Source organism: Podarcis erhardii (genome assembly GCF_964252035.2).
Source record: "Podarcis erhardii genome assembly, chromosome: 17".
Taxonomy (NCBI): domain Eukaryota; kingdom Metazoa; phylum Chordata; class Lepidosauria; order Squamata; family Lacertidae; genus Podarcis; species Podarcis erhardii.
Window position 1 is genome coordinate 14234975 of NC_138515.1, and position 7575 is coordinate 14242549.

Sequence of the window (7575 nt, forward strand, 5' to 3'; positions counted from 1 at the left end):
CAGGAGTGTGTGCAGGAGCCGGGCCCTGTGACCAGTAGGACTTTGCAGGACTGGGGCCTTCCTAAGTTTGTTCTGAGGAGGCAAGGCGCAGCCACACAGGTGAGGCCGATTGGTAACTCACAGCGCCTGGTGGCAAGAGCCGGGAAGGGATATAAGGTCAGCATTTCCCTTCGGCTCTTTGCCACAGCAACATGTTTCCTGCCTTGCTGTGTTTTGTTCCTTGACTCCTTGCTTCTTGATCCTCAGACCCTTGACTTCATGGTTCCTTGCTTCCTGACCCTCGGACTCTTGGCTTCCTGACTCTTGGCTTCTGGACTCCCGTTCCTGCTCCCACCCCGCCATCTTGCCCCCAGTCCCGACATCCCGTGAAACTTGCCCAGGAGGTGGGTGTGTTTGTGTGTAGCAAGAGATAAGGAGAGAGAAGAAACAACAACAACAACAATGTGTGTGTGTGTGTGTATGTCTAGAAAAAAGAGAGAATAATAATGAGCCTCTTCTGGAAATATTTAGAGTGTGGAATTGCCTTCCACTAGCTATGCCTGGTTAATGGCCACCCTAGCAAGCCACAGGATAGATCTGGTTCCTGAAAACCGGGCTAAAACATACAAGCCATGGTTCCGAAAGATCCTTTGGGTTCAGAATCGGGGTCAGTAAGATTCAGGTAGGTAGCCGTATTGGTCTGACTCAGTTGAAATAAATAAAAATAAAAAATTGTCCAGCAGCACCTTAGAGACCAACGAAGTTTGTTTTGGGTATAAGCTTTACCAGTAAGGTAAAATAAAGGTAAAAGGTAAAGGACCCCTGGACTGTTAAGTCCATTCATTTTTTTTTTTATAAATATTTATTAAGGTTTTTAAATATAAATGCACACATAATAAACAATCTTATTTCTGTCATAACAATTTCATCACTTCTTTGGACTCCCTCACGTCTCCTGTTAAGTCCATTCAAAGGCGACTATGGGGCTGTGGCGCTCATCTCGCTTTCAGGCCAAGGGAGCCAGCATTTGTCCACAGACAGCTTTTCCAGGTCATGTGGCCAGCATGGTTAAACTGCTTCTGGTGCAATGGAACACCGTGATGGAAACCAGAGCACACGGAAACGCCGTCTACCTTCCCGCCGCAGTGGTGCCTATTTATCTACTTGCACTGGTGTGCTTTCAAACTGCTAGGTTGGCAGGAGCTGGGACTGAGCAACGGGAGCTCACCATAGCAGCTGGCAAGGTAGGGGTGCTCACCTAACCTCCTGTCAGCAGCAGCGTAGTGGCGAATGGGGAGGGGGAGGAGGACCCCCTCCTTCCTGGTATGCCACAGCCCTGTCAACTGCTACTTTTTGGGATCACTTCATTATGTTTGTAGGCATATACTAAGATAGAATCACAGGGCAGGAAGGGACTCGAATGTCAACTAGTCCAACCTTCTGCCAATGCTCACTGCTGCACCAGCATTCCTGATAGATGGCCAACCAGCCTCTAATTAAAAACCTCCCACAAGAGTCAGCCTTCCACTTCCTGAGGCAGTCTGTTCCACTGGTGAACAGCTTGTACCACCAGAAGTTTTGAAGTATGCACTTAAAAGTGTAGGTTATGATGATGATACTTTTATTATTTATAACCCAACCATCTGACTGGGTTGCCCCAGTTACTCTGGGTGGCTCCCAACATCTATAAAAACATAATAAAACATCAAACATTAAAAACTTCCCAGTACAGGGCTGCCTTCACTTTTCTTCTAAAAGTTGTGTAGTTCCTTATGTCCTTGGCATCTGATGGGAGAGCATTGCACAGGGCGGGCGCCACCAATGAGAAGGCCCTCTGTCTGGTTCCCTGTAGCTTCACTTCCTGCAGGTAGGGAACAGCCTTATTATTATTATTATTATTATTATTATTATTAATAATAATTAATTTACTACTTATACCCCACCCATCTGGCTGGGTTTCCCCAACCACTCTTGGCGGCTTCCAACAAGAGATTAAAAATACATTAAAACATCAGTCATTAAAAACTTCCCTAAACAGGGCTGCCTTCAGATGTCTTCTAAACGTCAGATAGTTGTTTATTTCTTTGACATCTGATGTAAAAATGGCGTCCTTCCCCCAGTCTGCTGACTTGCCTACAAAGTTAAATACACACAGGCCTGGCTGTTATTAATTTCTGAAGCAATTTCAAGAACTGCTGATTTTAATGTCAGAGTTAATCACACAAATCTCTCCCCTTGGAATCAAGGGAATCGGAAAGGACTAGATTTTGGGAGGATTATAGCCAAGCCTTGCGTACGTGTGCCCAAGGTGGATTACAAATGCAAAGATCCATGCCTACTATGGCATAATGCTCACCCATTTCAATATTGTGACACTTGATCACAGGGATGGCTAACATGTGACCATCTGTTGCTGAACTCCAGCTCCCATCTGTTTCAACCAGGGAAGATAGTAAAAGTCCTGGTCCAGCAACTTCGGGGCCAAAGGTTAGCTGCTCCTTTTAAAAATTACTTTATTTATGACCACAAGCTTTATGTGGCTTTTATTTTTATTTTACTATGATATTGTTGTACCATTGCCATATTGCAATTGTTATTATTGCTTTAAAACAAAAGATGCTTTGATTTTATCTGTACAGTGGTACCTCGGGTTAAGTACTTAATTCGTTCCAGAGGTCCGTACTTAGCCTGAAACTGTTCTTAACCTAAAGCACCACTTTAGCTAATGGGCCCTCCTGCTGCTGCCGTGCCGCCGGAGCCCGATTTCTGTTCTCATCCTGAAGCAAAGTTCTTAACCTGAAGCACTATTTCTGGGTTAGCGGAGTCTGTAACCTGAAGCGTATGTAACCTGAAGCGTATGTAACTCAAGGTACCACTGTATGTTAAATATGTATAAAAGTTGAATTTCAACAATAAAAATGCTGATCCAGTGACCGAAAAGCCATTTAATTAAAAAGGTTTTATTTAGGGCACTTCTGGCAGTGTCTTTACAGGATGCTTTGAGATGGTTTTTCCATAAAAATTCCCAAGGTGGCCCAAAATTGGTAAAATTCAGAATAAAAAGGTAACATCACGAACAGTACAAAGCCATCTTAAAATCAAATAAGAGGATCTAAAAATAGCATGGTAGGATCCTGCCACACAGATGCTATTCCAGGAATTCAGTTAGCTGTATGTAAATCTTGAAGCCTGGGATGCTCAAATTTATCCTGCTACCCTCTTTGCGGGCTGATAGCTCAGAAGGTGCTACAAAAATTATTTCTTTTAGAACATGCATTCTTTGTCCATTGGACTCAGCTTTACATTAGTATTATAAGCCTAATTGCCCCTCTCCTAACGATTTTCCTCTTCCCCTCTTCTTCTGTTTGCACCCATGAGAATTGATGCCAATTCAGATTTGACTCCAAGCAAGTTCCTCCAGCTGAGGTTTTTGCTGTAACATGCTTTTTCCACAGAGAGGCATTGGTGCATCTTTGTTTCCTTGTCTGTCAGCCACCAGTGCACAAAAGAGGGAAGAAAGAATAATAATAAAAAATCTGTTAGAAATTAATTTCTCCTGTAAAACTGTGGCATGCCATGGCCTCTGTCTAATAAGATATGAAGGTAGGATTTTCTTAAAAACAAACCAACCCACCCTTCACAGGAATTACTTTTTAGAACAGTAATTTTAATAGCCATTGCCAGTTGCACTTTGAGCATTATCTTTAATACCATACCCTCCAACACTTCTCTGATGAAAATATCCCATTCCATAATAATTTTACTATTTATACCCCACACATCTTACTGGATTGCCCCAGCCACTTCAACATGTATAAAAACATAATAAAACACTAAATATCTTTTTAAAAAGCCTTCCCTATGGTTGCCTTCAGACGGCTCGGGGGTTGGATAACTCCAAACCCTCCAACATTTCTCCAATGAAAATAGGGACGTCCTGAGGAAAAGGGGGGCATTCTGTGATCAAATCAGAAACCGGGAAACCGGAACAGAGACTTTGCAATGGACATGCGCTATATGCTGACATTGGAACCAAGGAAGGGACTAGGGGGAAGTCAATTTGTTTTGTTTTGATTCTATATTGTTTTACTTTTGTTTCTGTTGGAAAATTAATAAAATGTTATATTAAAAAAGACAAAAGAAAAGCATAAAACCAGTTGTAGAATAGCAATATTCTAAAAACAGGCATAGGTCCTACCCTTCATAGAATTAAATATAATGCTTCAGATATTTTCCTGTTATCTGTAGATACTGGTGGAGCGAGGAGATGGAGGGAGAAATAGTATCCTGAGCAGTGCTGTTTTTCTAAAATAAAAGAGTTGCTGGAACTCACAATGAACACCTCCCTTGTTCTCTTGTAATGGCAGTTATAATGGAGTTCTGGTGAGTTTGGGCTAAAAAAAGCCCTGGTTGGTCTGAGACAGAGGCAGATTTAGGGCAGAATGGCTGGTTCTGCTGTACTGGGTGCTGAGCCTAGTGGTGCTACAGGGCGCCACAACTATGACATAGTGAATTGAGCAGAACAGAAGGAGAGAGGCAAGGGAGGCGCCAAATTTTTGCCTCGCAAAGGGCGGCACAGGAATTTGAAAGGCTAAAGTCTACCCCTGCCTGAGTTATAACACAAAAATAAAACAGAGTGGGTTTACCTTGACGGAAATTCAAGTCCAAAGCGTATAGCTAACACACACACACACACACACACACACACACACACACTGCATGCATAAAAAGAGGATGCTGCAATATTTCTAGCGCAAGGCGTCCAAGGATATATTTTCCTTGTGAAGCTACGTGACGCTATTAAGAAGCTGAACTCCAGATCTTCATTCTTGGCTCCAGCAAAATGTCAGTCTCTTGCCCGTTTCGACCTTATTCATCAAATCCAAGTAATGATCCCATTTGAAAAATAAACCCAATCTTTGTAGATTCAATATTACCTTAACTAAATATCCTCTTGGGTCAGAAAGCATTTTTCTCCCTAGCAAGCAGTTTTCCATAGATGGGAAGTTGCTGCTGCTGCTGCTGCCTTTAAAAAAAGTAAAATAAAAAATACAGGGAGCATTCAGTCATGCAATCGGGTGCTTGCAGTCTCCAATATTGCCATCTAGGAAATTACTACATGGTCAACTGTTTATCCAGAGAGCTTCTCACTTGTCCATCATATATAGCCTATGCATCTGAATTCAGTGCACGGGTGTCAACGGGATTATTATTTTTGGGGGAGGGCGATTGCAAAGCATAGACTCCAAATAAAGAGGTTTGCAGTGGCAAAGTGGCAATGGGCACACAAATGAGGTGAAGGCTATAGATTTTATGAAATGGCCAAAGAAAGATACAAAGCATTTTCCTTGTCTAATGCCTATTTGGTCTTTGACTGCAATGGGCATGACCCCAGGAAATGGAGCTATGACCAGCACACAGCACATTTCTGAGTGCCTTTGTGGGAGAACTACCGATTCCTGTCCCTGCCCTGTGCTGGGACATCTGCCAGTTTCTGCCTCTTCACTATCCCTCAAACTCCCTTCCTCCAGTAGTTCCTAGCTTGTCTGCCGTCTCTGGGGTGCAGGGGCAAAGGAAGGCGTTGTGACACCCAGGACGTTTCCTGGAAAAAGAGGACACATGGCAATCCTACAGAGTCCCTGTAAGCTTTTCATATCAGCATCCATCACTAGCTGAACACAGTGGAACCTCGGATAATGTACCGTCCTCCTTATAAACACTTCTGTTTATGAGCTCCACTAACCCGGAAGTACAGTGGTACCTCTGGTTACGAACTTAATTCCTTCCAGAGGTCCATTTTTATCCTGTAACTTCTTAACATGAGGCGCCATTAGCGAAAGAGCGCCTCCCGCGTGCGATTTCCGCTCACATCCTGGGGCAAGCAAAGTTCGAATCTGGGAGCAACTACTTCCGGGTTAGCGCAGCTCGTAACCCGGCGCATGAGCAACCAGAAGCGTTCGTATCCAGAGGACCACTGTAGATGTTCCTGGTTGCGAACTTTGCCCTGGGATGCGAGCGGAAGTTGTGCGGCGACGGCACAGTGGCAGTGGGAGGCCCCATTAGCGAAAGCACGCCTCATGTTAAGAACGGTTTCGGGTTAAGAACGGACCTCCAGAACGAATTAAGTTTGTAACCGGAGGTACCACTGTATATGGTATTACTGAATGACCACATTTCTGCTTTTGTTACTCTGTTTACTTTTTAAAATTACAGTGATCTCCCCCCCCCCCCACCCCAGTGGAGTACACTAAAGTTCATGAGCAGCTTGTTCCCAATTGGGAGGAAATTCAGAAGCAATGCTACAAGGTGCTTTTTCCATTAGAAAGGGAAGTCCGGGGGTTCAGGGAACCCCATAAATGGATTACGGTTTTAATGTAAACGTGTGTGTGTAAAAAATAGTTTTGTTTGAAAATTTGAAAATAAAAACGTAAAAAAAAGGAAGGAAAGGAAAGCCACAGACCCTTTGAGGGAGCTGGGTAATATACATATATTTTTGGTTAATTATTGTATATAAGAAGTGGCACATGGCCTAAGTTCTTTTTCTACATAGTGTCTGAAATTCAGCAAAACCACAGCACTTTCTCTTGTTGTCTTCTCCTGACATGGATTCAGCTCACTTTAAGCTCTTTCTTTGTCCCCACCCATCAGCTACTGGGTGCTGTCCTTTCAAGCACCGCTGGGTATTGTATTTCAAAAGCTGGTGAGCGATTCACAATCATCAGGGGGACATTTGTCATCACCTCCTATTGGGGGAAAAAATCTTCAATCCTGGACTATTAGCAACCAATATCCCTAACAGTGGACATGCTGGTATGTGTCTAGAGTTGTTATTTTGCTTTGTGGTGTTCATACTGGCTCCTAGGAAACCATTTTGTTGTTGCAAGTGCTGCTATTGTTTTTACATTGGTACCATCATTAGCTGTTGCCCGTGGTTACTTATATCTTCGAGCAGAGATTTGCTTGCTTCTGAAAAGGCATTTCTGGATTTCCTGAAACGAATTGTCACCAGGGCCCAGTAGCCGCCGCAAAAGAATGAGGCATTCTATTTTTGACCATGCACTGCTTCCATAGTTCCCTTAATGAGACAGAAGTCTCCGAAAAATATTTTTTGAACCAACTTTTGGTTCTTCATCTTGGCTGTGGACTTTCTGCCTTTGTGAATTGTGGTTCTGTGCATTAAAAAAAACCCCCAAACCCATGAGTTCATAAGATGGTGACTTTACAGCACAATCCTATACAGTGGTACCTCAAAAGTCGAACAAAATCCATTCCGGGAGTCTGTTTGACTTCCAAAATGTTTGGAAACTAAGGCGTGGCTTCTGATTGGCTGCAGGAAGCTCCTGCAGCCAATCAGAAGCCACAGAAGCCATGTTGGATGTTTGGGTCCCAAAGAATGTTCAAAAACAGGAACAATCACTTCCGGTTTTTGATCGTTCAGGAGCCAAAACGTTCGACTCCCAAGACGTTTGAAAACCAAGGTACGACTGTATATATGTCTACTCTGAGGTATCTCCTATTGATTTCAGTTGAACTCTCCAACCTGCCATTCACATTGTTGGTTCTCCTTGCCTTGAACACAATCAGCATCCGTTCTAC